This window comes from Mytilus trossulus, chromosome 14 (assembly GCF_036588685.1).
Source record: "Mytilus trossulus isolate FHL-02 chromosome 14, PNRI_Mtr1.1.1.hap1, whole genome shotgun sequence".
In the NCBI taxonomy this organism is placed as follows: domain Eukaryota; kingdom Metazoa; phylum Mollusca; class Bivalvia; order Mytilida; family Mytilidae; genus Mytilus; species Mytilus trossulus.
Window position 1 is genome coordinate 79,236,048 of NC_086386.1, and position 16,769 is coordinate 79,252,816.

At 32.5% G+C, this 16,769-nt stretch overlaps 1 long non-coding RNA gene across 1 annotated transcript; it reads right to left on the reverse strand.

Moving 5' to 3' along the window:
- Positions 1-178: 178 nt before the first annotated feature.
- Positions 179-14,072, reverse strand: LOC134696199 (uncharacterized). The gene is made up of 6 exons (XR_010102915.1): positions 13,999-14,072; positions 12,022-12,148; positions 8,269-8,360; positions 7,407-7,475; positions 2,742-2,886; positions 179-259 (listed from the first exon to the last, which is right to left on the reverse strand). It is a non-coding gene; the product is annotated as an uncharacterized LOC134696199 (long non-coding RNA).
- Between the last annotated feature and the right edge of the window lie 2,697 nt (positions 14,073-16,769).

Here is a 16,769-nt window from a genome sequence, read left to right on the forward strand (position 1 = left end):
TACCCACCAGTACTTTAAAATCTAAATAAGTATTTGGAACGCTTCTATTTTTGTGTTGGAATTGTTTGTTTTCATACTTATTTGACGAATTTGGAAACAAAAGAAGTGTAGTATTGATACACGATTTGTATTTTTATGTTCACAGTTGTCTTGCAATATGTACACACTTGACCAACTATTGAAATATTTTTATTTATTTGACATCTTCACTTTTTACTACATAGTCATCCACAAATAGTAGAGTCAAAGCACGTTTGATCTGAAAAAAATAAATAGAGCAACCTTACTATTCAACATATGTGTTCGTTAACGATTTCATAATGAACCAGATATGTATCTCATTTTGAAGAAATATGAATAAAATGTAACAGATATTATCAGTGCGTACATTGTTGCCTTTTGCTGATATAAAAGCCATAACGCACTGTTTGGTTATAAAATTGAGAATGGAAATGGGGAATGTGTCAAATAAAGGCAACAGTAGTATACCGCTGTTCAAAACTCATAAATCCATGGACAAAAAACAAAATCGGGGTAACAAACTAAAACCGAGGGAAACGCATTAAATATAAGAGGAGAACAACGACACAACACCGAAACGCAACAGCACACAGAAACGGACCAAGCAACAGACAAAACACCACGAGAATAACAAATATAACATCAAAACCAAATATATGAATTTGGGATAGACAAGTACCGTGCCACGTCTTATCTCAAAAATAAGAGAAAACACAAACGACTCAACGTTAAAATGCAACACACACACAGAAACGAACAATATTATAACAATGGCCATCTTCCTGACTTGGTACAGGACACTTTTAAAGGGGAATAAAAGTGGTGGGTTGAACCTGGTTTTATGGCATGCCAAACCTCGCACTTTAATGGCACAGTTAAATATAACATTGAAATGAAAACAAAATATTACAGGACTACAATACAAATAAAAAGGAGAACATATAAGACAAAGAAAAGCATGATTAATAGATAACAAAAAACATCACGTTTAAAATTCAATACGCCAAAAAACGCGTCTAGTCCACACGAGACTCACCAGTGACGCCCAGATATAAAAGATCGAAAGTGAAAAAAATACAAAATTGTATAGCACTGAAGATCAAAAGTTGAAAAGTTGTCAAAGAGGAGAACAACCCGACCACAGAACAGACAACAGCAGAAGGTCACCAACAGGTCTTCAATGCAGCGAAAGGCGTCCTTTTAGCAGGAAATACGATACGTTCAGACGATTTAAACTGATACAAGAACTTTGTATTAGTCAAATAATTAGTGTTGATTTCAGTTATATTTCCTCAGAATTATGTTTCTTCGTGTTGATGTAACACAAAAGAGTACGTTTCATGTTATTGTCGAAAATAAAACAAACAATTAACAAATTAATAAGTTAAAGAGATGTCTAGGCCAAAAGCCAAGTCAAGGTGATATATTTACCATTGTTGACTGAAATATTGAAAGATGACTATCGAGTACTTTTGAAATGGTGCGCTATGCATTGTGTTCGTATGTGATTATGATTCATGCCGATATTATGAGTATATATGTTTCAAACTATATTTTCATCCCAAGTCAAAAGCTTGGACTTAGTTGGTTGTCGTTAGTTGCTGTCAATCATATTTGTTTTTTTTTCAAATGTTGTTCATAAATTAGTTCACATTGCGTCATGTTCATTTAAAAAAGAAGATGTGGTATGATTGCCAATTATACAACTGTCCACAAGAGACCAAAATGACACAAACATTAGCAAGTATAGGTCACCTCACAGCCTTCACCAATGAGCAAAGCCCATACCGCATAGTCAGCTATAAAAGACCCCGATATGACAATGTAAAATAATTCAAATGAGAAAACTAACGGCTTGATTTAGATAAAAGAATGAACGAAAAACAAATATGTTATACATACACAAACGACTACCACTGAAATACAGGCTCCCGACTTGGGACAGGCACATACATAAATTGTGTGGCGGGGTTAAACATGTTAGCGGGATCCCTACCCTCCCATAACCTGGGACAGTGGTATAACAGAACAACGTAAGAACAAACTATAACAATCAGTTAAAAAGGCTTAACTCATCAGATGGACAAAAATACAAGTGGACGTGGCCGGGAACTTGTACATCCTGACAACAAAAAGACACTAGGAACAGTTCTGAGAGTACTCGCAGTTATTTGACAGCTAGTTCAAAGTCACTAACAACTAATAAAAAAATAATGCATCTAAGACTAAATGCCTTGGTACAATTTATACACACTGACTTCATAGTTTGGGTTCCGCTCTTTCAAAAATGTCGATTGGTAACTTTAAATTGCTTATCCCGATTTTTTGGATATTCGTTGATAGTTGTCTCATTGCCAAGTGCATCACATCTTCTCTATTCAAACTCGCTAAACTTCCATATGAAGAATGAAATTATAAAAAACACGATGATATATGTTGCACAACTAACATGTGACTCCTAAATATTCAATACCAGAAACGCTGGATACTTTTAGATGTTTGAAAGGTTTATAATTCGATTAGCTGGACTTATTTGTATAAGGATACACAATTGTAATATTTGACTTACACTTACATTGTGTGTGTATGAACAAAGAACTTCACAAGCAATGCAAAAGGATGTAGTGCATTGCAGCAAGAACAAACTGAAAGTTATTCTTGTTCTATCGTTTCTAATTTTGTGTTTTATATTTAAGGTATAAAGGATAATTCAAACGTACTTTTTTGGACCTCTCTACATTGAGCTTTGTTACAACTAAGTCCGTCACAGCATGCCGAACAGAGGACAAGGTCTCCATGATCTGCTCTCTTACCATTGGTCGATGTGTGAGTATTTTTGTACTCCTTTAACAATGAATCGCATACCTGAAGTATACAGAAATTTGATAGACAAACATTTTTTTTCAATTTTGTCTAGATTTTGTTTGATTGGTTGAAAGGTAACTTGCAAATACAATATAGCTATTGATGTATTTATTATGTATTGCCCACAGTTAAACAATAATTTAACCATCTGGTAAATCTATTAACTATCCGTTTTTGAACATATGTGTTTTTTACAAAGTATGTGCTGTTCACAGGGTAATGTATACCCAGTCTTCTTTATTGTCAATACTTATGTTTTAAAAAAACTGATTATATAAACTGCAGATACAACAAAGATTTATGTGATGTTACACTTGTTTACAGGATGGAAAACATTGCTATAGGTAGTTGTGTATTCACACCATTCGGAATATTCGAATTATACCACTAGACCGACGTACTAGCTCTCGACACATACTTATGAGATTATTGAGTTATATCAAAGATACAAACCATGTTTAAGCCGGTGTAATTCTCTGTAGAGACATTTCAACGACTTTGTTAATGAAAAATTCATAATATCCTTTTGAACGATAATTGAAATAAAGCTAAAATCACATAACTTTCATTCAAATTGTGGTATTATATTGTCAGTATACTACATGCATGGTCATTTAAGCATGATGACAGACAACATAGCATTACCTAACGCGGTGTTATACTATAATAATTTTTTTTAAACGGGAAAGTTCCAAAATTCAGGTAAAATTGAAGATTAAAATGATTGTACAATATGGTCAAAATCATTCATTTTTAGTCACTATTGCTCAAATGATGGCATACACTGGTACACATATTGAAAACATTATGTATAAAGGTTTCAGATGAGTTGTACCTATAAGTTGTGAATTCTGATCTATGATCTGCATGATGATTACAAATATATCAATGTGGAAGAGTTTTCTGTCAAAGGATTAGGTCCAGTAAAATCCTATGTTGACCCCAAAATATATTAGTTTTACAAAATTGTTAAAATGTAAACTTTTATTTAGTCATTGGAAATTGGAATGCTTCTGCTGCAAAAATATGGGCTGTTTTTGACCGTACAATGTACATATATCGGGTACTATCAGCATTAAGTCATGCTAAAGTACTGAAATCTTCAAATATTTTGCATTTTTGTTAAATTTTAGACAGTTTCCGTCTTAAATAAAATTGGCCGCATTTGTGTTCATTCTTAATATTGAAATGTAAGTTGTAATTGATGATATTACATAACACATACGTATTTAGGTTGAGAATGAACACGTAATTGTTTAAAAAGTGTCTAAAATCTTCCGTCCGATGAACCTGAAATTTGAGGCCAAAATCGGCCCTTACCGGACCTACACTTTTCATTGTGGAAACACGTGCGAAAACTGTCACAGTTTAACAAAACAAATACATAGTCGCATCCATCAATAAAACAAGATTGACACTGTGTCAAATGGCGAGGAAAATAAACTAAGATCAATAAAGCATGATAACTGTATGTACTGATTTTTACTCGACCAGTCTGGATAGGTCTGAAATTTACTTTTTATTGCTCGACTGTAGTACTTTACTCTACCAATACTGAACCATTATATGTGTGTCTGAACCACGCCTGGTCTGAGCCATATTCGACCAAGCTTAACAAACATGATTGTTATTTGGATGGAGAGTTGTCTCATTGGCACTCACACCACATCTTCCTATATCTATAAACCATTTAATGTACATATCTATTGAATGTCATCAACTTAGGATTTGATTGATTGAGTTGGGTGTTGCTACCTCAGTTAGAATAACAACGGTTTTATACAATCATGTTACCTTTTAAGTTTTACTTCAAAACTAAGGAAAATTATAATTTTACTAGTTGGCAGTATATTGTCAAATTCTCATAACGGATAATGATTATATCAAGTATGAGTTCTTTTGTTTGTTTGTTACAATGCTTTATACCACAACTTCTGTAAATATGATCGAATGAAATATGCGATACAAGTTTGACCTTTAAAAATGATGGCAAATACTTATACATACTATAATGAATTACTGTTTCACGAAATCTGAAGAATAACATTCGGAAGTGTCAGTAAAACAATACAAAATTTCCCATAAGCATTGCCTAATTTAACTGACAATAAAGCAAAATTGATAAAAAAAAATCTGAAATTAATTGTGAATATAAAAAAAAATGAAATGTGATGTTGCCCCCAAAAAAGAAGAACAAAATGTGAAGTCACTTATAAAATAAGTATGAATATATACATTTATATTCACGATGTCTATAGCTGCTTCTTATTAAACTTAAGGTGTAGAAAAGATGAAGGTTAAAAGGGTAGCATACTATGTTGCTTAGTCTTTAAAATGTCCCATGTTGTGTCTTGTGAACTATCATTTGTCTGCTTGTCCTTTTCCTTTTTAGCCATGAAGTTGTCTGCTTATTTTCGAACTCTGAGTTTGTCTGTCCCTCTCTTTTTATATATGGATAAATTGTTTTATTATAGGTACACAAGTTGTTCCATAATGGTATGATCTGATTATATTACAGTCTCTGTTTCTTTTTCTTAACCTTTTTCATTTGTTAAATACATTTGTTGAAGATACCAATTTAAATTGCTTAATTTTTTGAGGGATGTATAAGTACCTAGCCACGTTCTTCTAGTTATGCTTAGTAAACAAATATTATTACATTTTTACGGCCGTTTGTTCACGATGTTTAAATATTCAGACTCTGTTGTAACTACTTTACTCTCAATTTCAAATATTTAGATCGTTCAGTGCTGTCTATTTGGTAATTTTACAGACGTTATCATGCGTATACCTGTTATACCATCATAATTGTCGTTCCCGATACAGTTTTAGAATTGTGCTAGTTCAAATCGCACATTATTATTTGTATTTAAAGCATATATATGAGCTCTCTGTTGTAATAAACCATATAACCTTTAGAATGGTGCAAGCGTCTTTACTGATGTTCGGTTTGACTTTTTTTATTGTATATAATTCAAGATTTAGTAAAAGTTTAATCTAACGAGACTCAAAGATGATTCATTTCACATTAGAATCTGACTGACGAAGGATATCTGTTATCCGAAATATTTTGGAGTTGTTGTGTACACTTTTTTAGGCGTTTATATTGAAAACTACGTTCAAACCTATGATTGCGTTGGATAAAAACCGCATTTTTTATACGTGTGCATGTTAAACAAATTTCGTTGTAGAAGGGTCTAAAAACAGCACAAACAACATTTTCCAAAATACCAAAAAAGTGAAAAAGTGTATTTAAACAAAACGCATTTGACTAACAGGTCGAACAACTGATGTTCTTTAACCCTGCTGACTGCCATTGGCGATTGCCAAATAAAATTGATCACAAGATGTAACAAAATGGATCTAAATAAATTTAATACTAAACAGAAAAACTTTTTAAACTTGTGGCCGCGATGTTATGCCACAAACATACGATGTCAATGTATTTTAGTACACCAGATCCGGATTGTGACAATAGATATCTCTTCAGTGATGTTAGGGATCGAAACGGTATTAGGAAGGCCATATAAAGAGTATCCTCATTTTTAGAAAAAGTACCCTCATTTTTTAGATAAACTGTTGATATATCAAAAACTAGAAACGAAAATCAAATTAACAAACGAGAAACTGCATATCAAATTCCTGACTTAGGGGACGACCATTTGATATTCTGGGGGAGGGGGGCCAGGAGGATTTGTTTTTGATCGGTTATTTATTTTTGTAAACTGAGAGGACAGATTATTCATTTTCTGCACTGTTGAAGCAAGATTTTTCATTTTCATTAAAGCAAGGGACTGATTATTCATTTTCACAACTATATTTATGATAGTCGAAAACATACATTTTTTTAAATATTTGTTAATTATGAATAATACATGTACAGTCAAGTCATTATGTACCATTTAATCAGAAAAGATCAGTATCCCCTGCAGAAATTTTAAGATTCAAGATTTATTTCATAACCTCAGACACATACTTGCATGACTTGTGTACAAGAGGACAATATATATACAAATATACTAAGATAATACATAGCGAGACAGGACTAACGAAACACAAATACATAGTAATAAATATATTATAAAAGACAATTGATATAATTAGATTAAGTATTTTATAATTTTCTTCACGAAATGAATCATTTATATTCACAAGCAATATACATGTATTGCATACAACCTACATACATAGTATTAAAGTTAATTTAGTTTGGTTTTGTCTAGCCTTTTTCAAAAGTATTGTTAAACATATTTTGCCGAGCGGAGCGAGGCCAAAATTTTTTGAAGGGTTTTGATACCGCTGAAGGCCCAAGAAGCTATAGACCTGCTAAGTTATTTATTTTCAATACATTGCAAGTCAGGTTATTTATTTTCAAACTACCACAGAACAAACCATTTATTTTTGTGATTATCAAGGCTGAGTTATTTATTTTCAAAATCCTCCTGATCAACCTAATAAAAGGGGGAAATTCAATTTCAATTTTTTTTAATTCTTTTCATATCATACACACAGCTACTTACACGTGTCTGCTCACATCCGAGCTCATGTTTAATAGCGCCACCAGTAAACACTGTCGTTATTATACAGACCTACAAACAGAAAATGATTCTATCGAATGACATTTCTGGCAAGTGTCAAAGATTTTCTGTGTACCATTTATGACATTTGGTTATATCCAACAATTCTGAACATAAAAAAAAAAACACGCATTTCAAATTTCAATATGTAACTTGCATGTCTTTCCAATTTATCAAACTACGTTCAACCTTACACCTTACACAACAACCATATATGTTTGAACAAACATACTAGTTTTCAAGTATCATTGATCATACTTTCAATAAATGAACAGTTAAAACCCTTGTTGAAGGTTGTGATTATTCGTGTACGACTTTGACATTTAATTTATCCGTACTACCTATACAACAAGGTTTATCACACTATTATGTTAGGAGCAATGCTGTATAAAGTACAGAAAATGGCACCGTTTTCACTTGTTCTGTTTTATTTCGTCCGTTTTTATTTCAGTATTTAAATCTGACATGATGTATGATTATGTTGTTGTCATTAATTTGTTAAAATAAGGGTCCGCAGATGTACTGTCTATATGTCATATCAACTTTCAATTCATGAGTGGTGAAAGAGAGCTTTGACTACTTAACAATTATTTAATATCAAAATAGGAAAACAAAGGCAGATTTTAAGAGAACGTTCGAAACTGTAATTAATGACATATGATAAACCATAGCGATTCAGCGAACAGACCATTGCACGTCAGTATGACTGTCGCACTTCAGCGTCGTCATCGCATTTCTGAGTACTACATACATAACAGAGTATTGAAAAGAAATTGATGTCTTGCTTTAATTGTTTTTTCCATACTTCATTTGGTTGACATGTCTGGTCCACTGCACAATCATTTGGATTGCTAACCTGGTCACAAATACCACAAGTACTTCCTGCTGCAACAGGTGCTGAAGTAAAAATTATTTGTAAGGTTGATTATTTAACCTTTTCACAACTATATTCTACAAATCGTAAGGTACAAGTAATACATTTTTCAGATAACATCATCCGTGTGTCGGCAAAACATAAGTAGGTTTAAACTAGTATATGTCTTACAGTATTGAGAGAGAGAGCTTCAGACGATTGAATTTGTATAAAAAGCTATATATCCATTCTATGTTGAACAAAAACACTGTTTAATCCATTCATAAGGTTTTTCTTTCCTCATTGAAGAAAACCATGTTCTGATTACCGTAAACCATGGGCTGCACATATTTTAAGTCGCTATTGAAATTAAAAAGTTAGTTAGAAAATATATGAAAAAAATGGGGAAAAAAATCGAGAAACAGAGAATGCGTGCATAACAAGAAAAATCACCAAAAAACTGAACTCCAAGGAAAATTCAAAAAGGAAATTCCCCAATCAAATGGCAAAATTAAAAGTTCAAACACATCAAACGAATGGATAACAACTGTCATATTCCTGACTTTGTACAGGCATTTTCTTATGTAGACAAAAAATAATTGTGTCGTTCAAAGTATGACGGGATACATAATTACAGTCACGTAAAATAGATGTAGCAAAACACAGACTTAACAGTAAAAGTAATATTAATAAATAAAATAATAGTGTGGTTCAAACTATGACGGGATACATAAGTACAGAGTCACGTCAAATGTATCCCACAAAAAACAGACTTAACAGTAAAAGAAATATTAATAAATGAAATAACTTTGTCATTCAAAGTATGACAAGATACATAGGTACAGAGTCACATCATAAAATAATTTTGTCACTTAAAGTATGCAGGTGAAGTTGGTATATTGCTACTAATAATAAGGTAGGGTAAATTGATAATTTCTCAAAATCAAAATCGTCTCGTTTGTCATAGATTCTGGTACTGAGATGACTGTGTCTGTCAAATTCGAGGTATTAGTCTAAAAATGAGGCGGAGGAAGCCATGTCTGTTGTCTCTCTAATTTCTAGATCTGGTGGATATATTAATGGAACCCAATCAGAAAAGTTCGGATTGTAATGGAAAGAACATCATCAATATATCTGAAAATTAAATAACCTGGCTTCTTTGATCTTCTTGTTTTTGGAAAGTGTCTGAAGGAACTTCGATTCATATGAAAAAAAGAAGTGGTCAGCAAGGAGAGGCGCGCAGTTCGTGCCCATAGGAATGCCGACAATTTGTTGAAAAAGTCTTCCTCCAAATTCAACAAATATGTTGTCTACAAGAAACTCCAGCATACTGATCACTTGTTCCTCTGCGTAGCATGTTCTACCCTTTTGTTCACTATTAACAAAATATGCCTTATAGGATCCCAAAGTATAGCGTATGCTACTATTTTTATGATGAAAAGCATTGTGGATTATTTCTTTTAGGCGGTTTTTCAATTTCACATGGGGAATGGTGGTATACAAGGTTGAAAAATCAAAAGTTTTGATAGAACTAATTTCAGAAAAAGACCGAGATTTAAAATTATCACGGAGTTCTCTAGAGTTTTTAAGAATCCACATATGGTTAATAATAATTAGTGGAACATGCAGATGAGCCGGCAATGTACTTTTGTTTGTACGGAATTTTGTGAAGTTTAGCTATCCAATACAAACTAGGTAATTCCTCCAATGTGTTGCTCAATGCAATGTTCATAACAGACTTATGACTCGCCATAATCTCATCCTCATAAAATGATATGCTTTTGTATGTGACATGCATGAGACAGCAATCCGACCAAACCACAGAAAAACAGCCCATAGCCACCAATGGGATTTTTACACAGCACCAACACACCGCACCCGGAGTTGAGCTTTCGCTGGCCCTTAAACAAAAATGTGCTCCAGTTCAGAGAATCAATGGTCAGAGGCTCCTGAATTTGAACAGACATTATATGCCAAGGTGTTATTGTTAAAACGGTTCATTTTCAAAAGCGTGTTGGCTTCATCAAACCAAGAGTGCTGCCTTTCAGACGTGTATGATAAATGTCTAAAACGTGTAATCTGTCCTCATTTGAACACACTTTGTACTCATCCAAATGAGACAGGATGATCAAAATTTATTTGTTTTTGTTAATATTTTATAGATTCTATAATGTTCATTTCAACAGACATTTGATTTTAGAACAATGTTGATATTTCCCTGCCCATGCTTACTGCGGACTAATTTATTTTCTTTAATGACCTGACAACAGTATCGTAACTATATCCCTTCTTAATAAGTCTATTTGAAGGTTTTCTTAGCTTATGAGGTGAATACTGACATTTTTGTGCTTTAAAAAGAATATTATCACAAATTATTGATAAGAGGTGAAATACCTGAACGTAAAAGATGTCTGCATGTTGAGCTATATTTACGAAAGATGTCATTGTACCGATGATAAAATTTAGTAAATGTTTTCACTAGTTTGTGATATCGAAAACCCTGGTGTAATAATGTTTTCAGTAATAAATTTGATAAAATTTAGGAAATGTTTTGACTACTTTGTGATATCGAAAACCCTGGTGTAATGTTTTCAGTAATTCATAAATTTATCTCGTTAAAATATAAAACGTTGTTACATACACGAGCGGATCGTACACATTAAGATATAAAAACACCGTAAGATGGTGACAACGGAACGTCACCATCTAAAAATGAATAACTAACGATAGGGAATGAACATTTTTATATATTAAGCTTCCGTTTATGATATAGATATAAAGCACGAGGAAAGGACAGTGGTCATTGTAGGTATTATCTTTATTTAAAGTAATCCAACAGGTTAAATTTCTTTAGTATACATACTGAAATCGTCATTATTGAGAGCCAACATATCATCCAAATATCTAAAAGTTTGGATACATTTTTGTATCGGATGTTGTTTCAATGGATCTTTGCTGGTTTAGTCATCACTTGTAACTCATTGCAATACAAAAACAAGTCAGCCATAAATGTTGCACAGTTAGTCCCCATTGGAATTCCAATAACCTTGCGATATACGGAATCTCCAAAGCGAACAAAAATTTTATCTAGTAATAATTCAATATCACATAAAGTATCAAAGCATGTCCAATTGACATAATTCCTTTGTTTATTGCTCCTAAAAATGACTTAAAAAAGTTTATCAATTAATGGCTAAAGATATACAGCTGTCTATAACTATTATATTTGTAATCTTATAAAGTTATTTAGAGGCGTCAAACATGAAAGTCTGAAAAATATAATATCCTTACAGAACTGCCTGCTCTCAAAGCGTATAACTAAAGACTTTTGTTGGATAAAAATGTCGGTAATTATATACTATCGATGGCCATCTGAACGATAGAGATTATTTCGCTTGAGCCGGTACGCCTGAGAGAAACAATTGAGTTGCAGATGATCAATGATAATCTGTTTCTAGCAATAAATGTTCACACCACTCTACTGTGTTGTGAAAATAATTTATCATCCATGAAGATCAGTTTAAAATTTCGTAAATTAGCGATAGCAATGGATATTTGAAAAATACTATGGAAAAATATATTTATATATTTCACGAACAATGCAAATCTAACAACACGAACAGATTATTAGCTGTTCAGATTTTGCTTATTTTCTTTCGTACTGATCTGTATTTTGATTTCGATGTTTCAGTGAAAATGACTCACCTTGCTTGCATAAGTAACCATTACATGGAATGAGTGTACTATTTGGCGGGCTATTGCAGCACTGAGAACACCCAATAGTTCTCTTAGATGTTCTCTTCCCAAAAGTAGTGGATATCAAATTACACACCTGAAATACAGAAATTATTTTAATTATTAACTTTTATTCATTTTTTTGGTAAAATATTTTTTTTTTTAAATTGTAATTTATTTTTATTTCATCTGAAAATACACCAAGCATTTTGATACATAAATATATAGATAATTCATAATACATGTATTGATATTAAATTTTTAAAAAACAGCCTATAATTAAAAAGTTAGATATGCTTATTGTTATTATATATTTTCTACTCGATCATACACATCATTTATCACTCTGAATTAGAATACCTGAATATGCTAATAAGGTTAATGATGACATCAGCCTTCTCCTCTAGCCACATGCATCACTGCCTATACAATGATGTTGAATATGAGAGGTACTAGGAGAGGCCACCAGATATTATTAATATATAAGGGTCACACATGACATGTTGGACAAAATCACATAATAAATGTCAACCTAAGTCAAGGGGAGATAATTCAAATACAATCATACAAAAACAAATCACTGTCCAGTTGTGACGTACATCAACATATTATTAATTCTACATGAATTATTAAAAAGCCTTACGTAAGTACAAAATAGATGGATCTCTCCTCACATGTGAACTAAGTTTTTAATTACTTCCCATTTACTATCAAATTTCTCTCTTGCTTTAGGGGATATGTAAAAGGAGGTAGATATTTTTTCTATTCGGTAGGAATGTTTAATCATAGCTATAACACTTGCATGAGTCGATCATGAAGTATTAAAGCGACGTGTATAAATGTAATATTTAACAGAATAGTGAATAAGTTTCAGGAAACATCCCAATACTCTGACCAAAGAACAATATTTTCCTCTTTAAGTATTGCAGTTAAATATTTTTCCACTAGAAAAAGTGCTGCAATTTCTAACCACAAATTTCGAACCAGGGTACATTCCCAGAAAAGGTGACCTATAGTGTCTTTAGTTTCATTACAGGAATTACATAAGTTAGTTTCTTTTAACCCATATTTCTGCAATAATGCATTTGTAGCGAGAGTTCTATGTAAAATCTTAAACTGAAACATACTAAATTTGATGTTTTTAGTGCAAAAAAAAGGGAAAACTATAAATGAAATCCCAATTTTCTATATGAGTGCCTAGTTCCTTACACATTTTGTCTTCTTGTTTTGTAGGACGTTCTGTATGCATTGACAATAAAAAATAATTATAAAAGAACTGACATGACTTTTCATTGTTTTTTATAATATAATCTTTATAAAAACCAGAAAAAGAATCAGTTATGAACCATATCAGGAAACGACAACCACTAAGCAACAGGTGCCTTACTGAGGATAACATGTTTATGCCCTCCTCTAAATAGTTACCAGGATTATAGTTTAGTACGCCAGACGCGCGTTTCGTCTACATAAGACTCATCAGTGACGCCCATATAAAAAAAAATTAAACCAAACAAGTAGAAAATTGAACACCACTGAGGATCCAAAATTCCAAAAAGTTGTGCCAAATACGGCTAAGGTAATCTATGCCTGAGATAAACAAAGTTTATGTGATAGTATGCAATTAAACTTGATGACCCGAATCGCGAGTATCATTTGCGAACAAAGTAGTGACATTCACGTAGTGGCAAAAGAAAACAGATAAATGTCACCATATATACTATAAAGCTGAAGGACGCTTCCGGGTGCGGGAGATACTCGCTACATTTAGGACCAATTGGTGGCCTTCGTCTGTTGTCTGCTCTATGGTCCAGTTGTTGTCGCTTTGACACATTCCCCATTTCCTTTCCCAACTCTAATTAACTTAATAAATCATTTAATTACCAAGAGTTCATTGGTTTAAAATGGGTATATTCCCACAAATATAAGAAATGATATGCATCTACGTACTTGTTTTGATCTACACCCAGCATTAAAAACAGCAGATAGATCCGGGAGTATCTGCCAATCCAGGAAACATTCCTGTAAAAACAAGTTTTATTCATTTTCGAACAGTAGTATTCAATAAAGGTTAATTAAGTAAATGACCAATGAATAGCTAATGCATATGTTTGTTGGACTGAATGCTCCTTATGGTTTATCCAGAAAGGTGTTTTGAACAATATTTAATGCAACTATTAAAAGGTTGGGACGGACATTATGCAACTGCCACAACTATTAGAAAGACTGTAATAAATAGATTTTGTCTGTGACAACACCGCAAACCACTGAAATGACTGATGGTAGCATTTTTTGACTTTCATAACCCGTAGAAAAGTTGAGACATACATAAATGAACTGTTGCAACGAAATATGACAGATTTGACAGTCATTACTTGTCTTTTACAGACTAAGACAGTCGTACAACGACTGTTACTGGTATGGACAGGTTTTTTTCGTCCAGTAGTGTTATAAAGTGCATTGCATATAAAAAGTTAGTCATTTCCTTTATATGTACTTAGTGCAAGTATAAAACAAAATAAAAACGATAAGTTGGCGATTTAAATAATCCCAATGAATTGAAATACATTCTTTGAATTTGCATGGAACGACACGTATGCAACAATATTTGTTTTCTGTTTCAAGAACATGCATTATGTGATAACTGCATCATTTGTGAGTTAACAAGTATTTGTCTTTTCTTCTTACCAGTACACTTGGTACAATCAAAAACCTGATAATAAATTGTTCAAATAAGGCCTTCAAAAATAGTGGAATTAATTTCTTTGGAGTTAAAAGCACTCGTTGGAAGTACTTGATAAGTTACTTGCTGATATTGGTGATTTTGAATATGTTCAGAAGTTAAGATTTGTCTACCCTGTATACCGCATTGCCGCACTTTCTCATTAAGAAAAAAAATCACACACCTAATTAAATTGGCATTTAAAAAGTCAGAATGTGAATACTGTGGATTCATTTATTTTCGTTGGTACCAATTTTCGTGGAATAATGAAAACTTGCATATGTGTGGATCTTTAATTTTGTGGTTTTGCTGAAGTCTGCACACAAACCTATAGAGTATTCATCGATCGTTGAATATTTAATTTCGTGGTTAAAATGTACCCACGAATTTTACGAAAATAAGTATTCAACGAATGCTAATGAATCCACATCAATATGTTCAAACTGTCTTTTTGTCATTTTTTAGTAGCAATAAATAACAAAAACTATGTCAATTGGACATGTTTTGATACTAAATATGCCCTTAAATATTTACTAGATAACAGTTTTGTTCGCTTTTGAGATTCGATATATCGTCAGGTTATCGGAATTCCAATAGGGCCTAACTGTGCAACACTTTTTGCGGACCTGTTTTTGTATTGCTATGAGTTACAATTGATGACAAAAATCAGCAAAGGCCCATCCAAACATTATTTCATAAACAAATTTAATAATACTTTTAGATATTTGGATGATATTTTGACTTTCAATAATGTCGATTTCAGTATGTATACTTAAGAAATTTATCCTGTTGAACTTACTTTAAAAAAAGCTAATAAAAAACAATGACCACTGCCCTTTCCTTGATCTTGATATATATAACGGAAAGCTTAATACCAAAATTTATAATAAAAGACATGATTTTTCATTTCCAATCGTTAATAATCCATTTTTAGATGGTGACGGCCCTTGTCACCATCTTACGGTGTTTATGTATCTCAACTTGTACGATTCGCTCGTGTCCTTAACAATGTTTTAGATTTTAACGAAAACAATTTATGTATTACTGAAAAAATATTTTATCAGGGTTTTCGATATCACAAACTAGTTAAAACATTTACTAAATTTCATCATCGGTACATGTATAAGGACATTATTCGTAAATATAGCTCAACATAAAGACTTCTTATGCGTTCAGGTATTTCACATTCATTTTTTTATGGAAATATTCTTTATGAAGCACAAAAATGTCAGTTTTCACCTCAGAAACTAACAAAACCTTTAAATAGACTTATTAAGAAGGGATATAGTTACAATACTGTTTTCAGGTCATTAAAGAATGCATATTTTGGCGTTAGTATTGGTTCACTTATAGGGTCTTTGCATTGGAACTAAACACATTTATTCAAAAACCATGACCAGTTGTTGGCATGACACGGGTTAAGTTCTTCTCATATATGTTATGATGGTATGATACTAAACCCCTAACGGAAAGAATTGTGCCTGATATTATTATGATTAAATCATAATCTTTTAATCAGTTTAATTGAAGTCTGGAGCAGGCATGTCAGTTAACTACTAGTAGTATGTTGTTATTTATGTATTTTTTTTATTTTCTTTGGTTAGATCTTCTGACATCAGACTCCGAATTCTTTTGAACTGAATTTTAAATGTGTATATTGATATTCGTTTACATTTTTACATTTTAGAGGTATAAGGAGATGGTTTAAATCTCATCAATATGTTAATTTAACCCTGCCGCATTTTTGCACCTGTCCCAAGTCAGGATCCTATGGCCTTTGTTAGTCTTGTATTATTTTAATTTTAGTTTCTTCTGTTCAATTCGGATATAAGTATGGCGTTCATTATCACTGAACTAGTATGTATTTGTGAAGGGGCCAGCTGAAGGACGCCTGCGGGTGTGGGAATTTCTCGCTACATTGAAGACATGTTGGTGACTTTCTGCTGTTGTTTTTTCTATGGTCGGGTTGTTGTCTCTTTGAAACATCCCCCATAACAAT